The sequence below is a fragment of the Oxyura jamaicensis genome, chromosome 1 (genome assembly GCF_011077185.1).
Source record: "Oxyura jamaicensis isolate SHBP4307 breed ruddy duck chromosome 1, BPBGC_Ojam_1.0, whole genome shotgun sequence".
Taxonomy (NCBI): domain Eukaryota; kingdom Metazoa; phylum Chordata; class Aves; order Anseriformes; family Anatidae; genus Oxyura; species Oxyura jamaicensis.
In genome coordinates, this window is record NC_048893.1 from 64337788 (window position 1) to 64346528 (window position 8741).

Sequence of the window (8741 nt, forward strand, 5' to 3'; positions counted from 1 at the left end):
TCATTTGGATCAGATACCGAGCATCTAAAGTGTAAGGGGAGCAAATGGCCCAGCCTTCCTAATCTTGTGCTCCTGCCTCTTCCTGAAACCCCAGAACAATGCGGATTAAAGGAAGGAGGGAGAGAAGGGTGCTGTGAAGCCTCATCTCATTGCTCTTTCCCATCTGTGCTGTGCTACTCCTGCCAGAGGTTTTTATTTGACCAAGGAGGAGGAGAAAAAAAAAAAAAAAAAAAAAAAAAAAAAAAAGCTGAAATAAAACCCACACACTATATTCCCTCTGCAAGTGCCCCACGCCTAGAAGTGCAGTCTGCTGCTCTCAGCGCCTCTAATTAGCTAGGCAAGGCAAGTGCTCATTAGCCCCACCTGGGTCACCCTGCAACTGGGAGAGCAGAGCGTTAACCCCCACACGGCTGCAGAATAAAGAGGCGGGGGGCACGGCAGTGCTGGGGCTGGCTGTCCAGGCAGCCTGGCCCTGAAGCAGGGCGCCTTCGGCAGCGGCTGTGCTGGGAGGGCTGTTGGCACGGTGAGCATGCCTTCCCTGGGTGGTGTCGCTGGCTGGGGGCTGGGGGGAGATTTGGGAGGGCAGAGATGTGTTACAGCAGCGCTAAGCACAGCGCTGTGATTTCAGCATCCCAGAGTATTTCTGCATGTGAACAGGGGGAGGCTCTGGCACGGTGGGGACAGCCATGGCAGCAAACTTCAGTTTGGCAGAGATCAGATGTTTTGTAGCTGTAACTTCAGGGAGCCAGCTGCTGGCTTAAAAGTAATCATAAAATCTTAGATACATTTTTGTTAATGTTAGGTCACAAGGGGTAAATGAGCAGCAAAACTACTCCCTGTGCTATCACACAAGCATTTCTCTCCCTCGGTGTCACAGCTTCTCTTGGATGAGGCGCTTCCAGCTGAGCCCAGGGAGCGGGGTGCTGCACATACGTGCAAGACGAATCAATCACTGCCTCAGACAGCTCGTAGCCTTTAAGTAAAGGCATTTGTACATGAGATTTACCCTGCCTGCCCATTCTGAGTCAGTAGGAGAGTAGAAATAAGCCTATGGTTCCTCATCCAGCAAAGGTCATTATTGTTTTTAGGAAATTGGTGCTAAACCACGGAAGGCATCTATCTGGGAAAGGACAGGAGAGGAATGGGAGCAACTCCTGTGGCTGCAGAGCAGAGGTGGTGATGCGTGCTGAATGGCAGTGAGTGCAGAAAACATCGCTGCTGTCTCTGGCCCTGCTCCCTGGTACAAAGAAACAGCATGGGGCATGGCAGCTGCAGCAGATGAGGATGCAGGGAAAGGATCTAGAGGGCTTAAAATCCCTCATGAGGGATGAGAGAAGCGCTGCCTGCCTCTGTGCCCACCAGCCTGCAAACAGGAGGAGGACAGGGAAGAGAAAGGTAGTGGTAGAGCCTGGCATGGAAGAGATGCATCCTGGGACTCGTAATTACACTGGGAATACCAACTATATGTTGTTCTGCCTCCCCTTCCTTCATCCTTTTCAATGGGCGCTGATGAGCCTGGGAGATGCCCCTGAGTTCCCCGGGGTGGGATCCACAACCAGCTGGAAGTGCTCCAGCAGGGAACCAGCAATGAGGCCACCGACATCCCAAAGCACAGCTATTAGAGGTGTGGATCCACTGCAAAGCAATTCTTGCAGTGGACAGTGTTGTATCTGGCAGCACATGCTGCCTCTGACTGTAGTCTGCCTGCAGCGGCTAAGGGCGTTAATGCAGACCTGTTAATAAAGCTGCAGGTAGCTGTAACTAATGTCAGTATCTTCATTTCACAGACAGTGCTCTTGGGGAGCTGAGATGGCTTGTATTAACAGTTTGGACTGCATACCCTGACAGCATTAAAAAAAAGTTTTAGCACTTACACTCTTGTATTTTTTCCTCAGCTGGATCAAGGGAATTAATTGTGCTGGTTCTGTTTTATTTCAAGTCACCCTTCCCTTTCTCTCTGCTTGTTAGTCTTCCCTAGCATGGTCTTCAAAGTCTGTGTTGGGAAGGCTGCAGGGGAATTCTGGCTGTCACTTTGGTTTATATGTAATATTGCTGTTGTAATGGTATCTGAATGTTTTGCTGAATTGATTTTTGCTTGTTTTTGCTTTTAACCTGACTGCTGTAATGCTGCTTCACAACAACAGTACCTGTCTCTCGTGGGGGAAGAAAAATTAGTTGAGAAAAGCGCTTGCTCTGGAAAGGTGTGGGTAGAGTTGTGATGGGTATTTAGAAGCTCTATTTACATCAGAAAGGGAGGGGAGGGCAAGGAAAGCAAAAGTGAAGATCTGCCTCTCTAACCAAAGAGGCTCCTCAGGAAATGGTGGCCTCCTGTGGGGCCCCTTTCCGAGGCCTTGGAAAGCGGAGCACACACCACCAGAAATCATTTAGGTGGTCGCCTCAGCCTACAGCTCATGGGCGAGGTGTCGCTTGTGCTCTGCTCTCAGTCCTGTGGCTGCAAGCGAGCTGAATGCCCCGCGTGGCTGGCAGCTGGGCAGTGCCTCTTGCAGGTGATGCTTGCAAAGAGCAGGGTGGCTTTTGCTTCTCTGCTGTCTGTGGAGCTTTGCCCGGAGGAGCAGCAGGATGGGAAGGTCTTGCGGTGCAGGGGCTGTGCACCATATATCCCCCCACAGAGGTGAGAGGAAAGGTGCCCTGCTGTGTCTCCCTGGTGTTGGCAGGGGGGTTCTCCCACCTGGCAGTGGCTGTTTGCCCAGCTCCTATTCGGACAGGTCTGTCCTGTCCACCTCCACGCTGCTGGCTTGAACTGGGCTGGTGACCAAGAGAGGTGACCAGGAGCCGTCACTGCGTGGCCTGTGTTGAAGGTGTTTTTTGTGGCTATTGGAGCCAAAACCTTGCACAAGCACACACAAAACCTTACCAGTGGCCCAAGCACCCCAGATTCAGCACTAGCTGGCAGGTGCACGTACAATGCAGAGTGCTGAGAGTAAGGCTGAGCCGGGGGACCTGGGGAGCCAGCAGCACCCCACGTGGCCATTGGCACCGCTCAGCACACCCCGTCCCCTGCAGCACGTGTGATGGAGCAGCCACGCTGCCCCGCACCCCCAGGCGTGCCCCACCCTCACCAGACACAGGTGCTCCTGTTTCAGCTGTGTTTATGCTGGGTGAGTTTAATTGCACGTACTGAATTGAGCAAACCGGTACAAGTGCAGCTTATACTGGTTCAAGAGCATCTACATCGGGGATCTGGACACAAATCAATTTTGCTGTATGCCAGGGAAGCTTTTCTCCAAGTGGGATGGGCTTCAAACCAATGGCAATGCTGGGAATGTCAGCTCCCTGTATTTACAGAGAAATGGGATTAAGTCTCTCAGTCTTACCTAGAATAATAATGTTTAGTGTATAAATAGCATTTTATAATTTCAAAGCAATAAACACTAAGATACCATGGTAATGAGAGCTGACAAGGCACCATTAACTAATTAAGCCTCGCAACTTCCCTGAGGTATCTAAATGTGATGGTTCCCATTTTATAGACAGGGAAAATCTATCTGAATTGATTTAGTCCAAGGCACAGAGCAATCCAGAGAAAGAGCTGGAATCACAGCTCAGCACTGCCGATGCCTGGATGGTGGCTCTGTCCTCTGCGAGGCTCTGCCTTGTTTCCAGGCAGTGCAGCCTCGCATCCCATTCTTAGCATGATTTAGAAATGACGAGTCTTTAATTTTTGTTGGCTATGGAAGGAGTGGGGCATCCCTGCCTCCCTAGCCAAATTCGGTAGCAACAGGCGGAGGTACCGGTCAGGTTAGGGATGGATGCAGGTGAAGTTGCAGCAATTTGGCATCCAGGAGCTGTGCTCACCGCACAAGTGGTGAAGCAGGAAAAGCAGCTGACAGGTGGGCACCAAACACAGTGCTGGAGAGAGCTGCCTTGGCTTAAACCATCCCATGTCCTGCTTTTCCAGCCCCCACAAGGGTTGCAGCAATTGCTTTGCAGGTGCCCGGGGGCGGCGCCGGCCCCCCCCTTTTAGTTTGCACAGCCTTAGCAGTTTGTATCAACACTGGACCTGGCCCAGAAACCTCCGTGGGAAGCAGCACGTCTGCAGCACTGAGGCTGAACGGGAGCCCTCTCACTCTGCACAGGTAGGTGCCAAACAAAACTTTCAGTAGCTCTGAGATTAGCTGGTTTAGATAAGAAATTGAGTTTTCCTTCATATCGGGTCTTTAGGTCCCGACTGGAGAAGACTGGCTGTAACAAAGGAAATTTCAGCAACACCACCAGAGCTGCCTTGATAACTCAAACCCCCATCCAAGAAGGTGATGAGACAGTGAACCCAGCAGTTATGGATTGCAAGCAAATTGTTGCCTTAATAGCCCTAAAGGAATGCAGATTTTCTCTCCTGCAGTGAGCGATGGGGAGCTCGTCCTGGCAGAGCACTGCCCTGCTGTGAAGCATCTTCTGCACCTCACCCTGGGGCTTCTCTCCACGTCTGCCTGCTGCACCTGTGAGCCCCTCGGTGGGGTTTGGAGACCAGCTGTAGGGACCAGCACCGGAGCACACAGCTCATGTACCAGTGCCATTGCTGACTGCGATTACCGTACCCCTTTGTGCTGTAGCACCACTGCCTGACGAATAGCTGCAGACTGCAGGAGTGGAGACGGGGGCTGGAGGGCCACAAAAGCACTTGGGTTCATGTGTCCCTGCACTCTGCTTCCTGCCAGCACTGCCTGCTCCCCATCTCGCTCTGTGGCCACAGGAGCAGCCAGCGCCCAGCTTTACCCCGTGCCAGATGTGTGCACAGGTGCCCCGTAGCATCTGTGCACCCAGCCAACCCCAAACAAACACGGCTGGAGCCTCCAGCACTGCTCCTGGGGGAAGATCCGGAAAGGTCCAGGTTCCCCAGCTCTAAATCCATTGCCACAGATTATCCTGCTCCTGTCGATTGCTCTCCAGGGGACAAAACATCAAGTTACAACCTGTGTTTTTCAGCCCCAATGGATTAAGAGCAGAAAATGTGTTGAGACCTAAGGCTTAGATCTCTGGGTTTGATATGCAGCTCAGCAAAGCATACAGGGGAGCAGCCTTGGTGGAAGATGCTCTGCCACAGCAGTGCTGGCCAAATTCCCAGCAAGCAGATGCTTTTCAACTACCTAAGAGAGACATTGTAAGCCGAAAGTGGCACAGTGCTGCTGATTTTCTGCCTAAACCTCTGGTGCTGTGTGTGACTGCTGTAACGCTCATGGACAGGGTGGCTGCTGTTCAGTAGCAAGTGGCATTGCTCTCGCTTTCCAGCAGTTTGCTTAGCCAGAACTACTGCTGGTGTGTCATAAAGTAATTGTCTGGGACACTGCAAGGAGCATCAGTGGCAAAAAGTGTAATAGGCAATAACGCCAGGTTGTCACTTACAGCAACTCGCGGCGTTCCCACCCCTTCCAAGCCCCGAGTGTTTGTGAGCACAAATTGCCACGCTGCCCCCGAACCAGGCAGCAGACACAGAGACCCCTTCCCACGTAGCACCTCCCGCAGCATTCACTGCTGCTCCCCTTCCCTTGGCTTCCATGCGTCTTGTCTCAGCCTCCTGTGGGCCACTGCTGTCCTTACTCATAAAATCACAAGCAGAGGCTTAAAATAAGTAAGAAATAAGAAAACCAGCATGGTTTTCTTCTCTCTTTTCTCCTGCTTTATTTACAGGAGGACAGGTTCTCTCGCACCTTTCCTGCGTTCCTCCAGCTGCCTCCATGACCCCAAACGCAGGACAACCCATGCCTTTGTTTTCACCATGCGGACCTTGGTCTCCTTGACTTGCTGCCTGGGTCAGATCAAGGGATAAAAGCCACCCCGTGCTGCTAAGCACTCCTTCAGCTGCACTCTCTGCTCCGCTCAGGGAGGCTTTGCAAGTGTGCTACACAAACCACGAAATCCCTCAGCTCAGGAGGCCTTCAACGAGGAACTTCAGGATGGATCAAAATGGGCAGAATCCTCGCAGGGGAAGCAGCTTGGGGTGAAGGTAGGAGACTAAATCAATACTTAACTCAGAGAGCGGAAAGAAGCCAAGGTGCTAGACTACGTGAGGGAGCAAGTAAGGGAGCAGTAAAATTCAGAGGTGCTACAGAAGGGAGCTGAAGCAACTCTCACAGAGAAGCCCAGGAGTCCTGTTTTGAAGGAATGTTGGGTGTGATCTATTCTTTGTTGTTTCACCTGAATTATGAACTCCTGAAGCTTCTGGAACATGCTCCCAGTGAGAATAGGGTCTAAGGTAAGGGTGGTCCTTCTGCAAGTGCTTTTGAGTTCTTGTGAGGGATGACTGCAGGTCTTCCTCTACCTTGGTTGTAGAAACCTAGTCAATGGGGCTTCAGCTTCAAGCTGTGACATGGAAATGCCAAGAAGAGTTTTGTTTGTTTGTTTTAAGAAGAGATCCTTTTTAATGCTAATGTCACTTTGGCTGGGTTGGAACTGACCTGTACTGTTAGTACAATTCTCCATTCTCTTCCAGAGGCAGGCTACGAGAAATCTACCTGTCATTAACCAAGTTTTACATTTCATCTTTGCCAAATTAGACACATCATTCAGGTCCTCTGGAAGGAAGTGGAGAGCATTCCTCCTTCCTTTCTGCTTCCAGGTGACAGGTTTTGTCCAACAGGAATAGGGACGCCGGGTCCCTGCATCTCCTGCAACATTTTTATTTGGTTTTAGCACTTGGAATTTGGCATTTTTTTTCTCACAGAAATGAGCTCAGAAACCCAGAGGTGACCTCAAACAGCAAAAACGGGAGGCTTTGATGTGGACCATCAGCCTCACAGAACGGCTGTATGTGGTGCAGGCACTCAACTTACTGCCTGGTTGGGAGCAAAGGAAATTAAGAGACAAGGGGAGGAGGGCATGTATGGAGGGAAGTGAGCAGCCAGGACTGGGTATTGAGCTGAATAATCCGTGAGTAGGTGATGTCTCACCAGTAGCCTAGAAAAATAATGGTCGAGAGGAAGAATATAGCATACTGGGAAAGGATGGTGTTTCGAGTATGCTGTTTTGTTTGGTTATGAACAGGAAACTCAGAAGTGGCATGGAAGGGAAGAAGCACACAGATTTGTGAATGGAGATCTTTATTAAAGAGGAGGAAAAGCTGTATTGTACTCACCAGGTCTTTGCCATCTGTTGAATAGCAGTCAGAGAGCAAAGATTGTAGTGCTTGAATAATAAATTCAGGGAAGTGCTTTAAAAACAGAGCAAGAATCTGGCAATGTTAAGCTACTTTAAGTGATCTTGGGCAGCTCCCAGCACCCTTGTATAAAAAGAACAGTATCGGAGAAAGCACAGCCTGACAGAAGTAATAGGGACGATAGAGGGAGCCAAATTAATTCAAAAAAAAAATAATAATAAAATAGGACTGTAGCCTTTTGCATGAAACGAGAGATTAGGAGACTTCATTAAGGCTCACAAAATTCTTAACGGGCTAGAGAGTGGGGACACTACAAAGCTGTTTGACCCAGTGTCAAGAACAAACAGCGATGCAGCAGTAAGATAAGCCACGGCTGGGTGCTGCAGGAATTCGGGGAAGGAATGTCAGGGAGTGAGCAGACGCAACACAAATTCCCCTTACATGGCAATAGGACAAAAAAGCCTGCTCCATGGGAGAACCGGGCACTTATTTACAGTGAGCAGTGCTGCGGACTGCTGCGGCTGGCCTGGATGAAGCTGTGCCTGAGGTTTCTGGGATTTTGCCTGGATCCTCCTATGTGGTGGTAGAGTGCTGTAAATCAGCCTGCACTCCGCTCCTCAGCAGTATCACAGCTGGAGCTGCTGCACTGCCTGGGGGATCAGGCACTGCCCTGCTCAGCATCAGGTCTCGGAGTCATCGTGCCTGCAAGTCAGGCTTTCGGTGTAGGATATAGCATCCCATATAAAGTGAATTGCTCTGTCAGAGGGGTAGGTAGTTCTGGGGGAAGCAGGCACAGGTGTTGTACTTTGGTGAGTAACGCATGGATGTCCTGTTTAAGGTGTTAAATAATGCATGGATGTCCTGTTTAATGCAACTACAGTGTTCCCAGTACCCATACACGAACCTCATCCATCCCTGAGCGCTGCTGCTCCCCCAGCCTCAATGAAGCCTCGTGCTAACGAATGCCTGAGCTAATTACCCCCCAACACCCCATGCTAATTACACACAGTGCATTGCATTTCCTTGCACCACCCCAGACGTGGTCCCTCTCAGTCCCACGGGGTGCTCTTCACCCCGCTGTACCCTGCTATGGGGCTGCCCGCCCCCCCGAGCAGCGCGGCCCCTCGCTAATTGCCCCCCTCAATTAGCCCTTCCCGCCAGCTCCGCCGCCACGTGCTGCCGGCACCGCCGAGGCCCCGCCCACCCCACTGTAGCCCCGCCCCCTATGGGCGTGGCCGTGCGGGGCGCGGGTGCCCTGTTGTTGTGATGAGCGCCGGCTCCGCCCCCTCCTCGTGCGCTGCCCCCCCGTTGGCCACGCCTCCGCCCCTCCGCGCCCTCCTCGCCCCGCCCCCCGGGCCAGCGCCGCCTTCCCATTGGCTCAGCCCGCGCGAGGCCCCGCCCCCTCCCCGCGCCCATCTGCTCCGGGCGGCGCGGCGGTTGCCTGCAGGGCGCGGGCGGGCGGCGGCGGAGGATGGGACCGCGGAGTGGCGGCCGCCCGCGGCAGGGGCAGTACCAGCGGCGGCAGTCCCCGCAGCGCCGTCGCCGGCAGTCCCCGCAGCGCTCCCCGCAGCAGCAGCGCCCCCGCCGGCCCTAGCGCCCCCGCCCCGCGCGCGGGCGGCAGCGAGGGGGC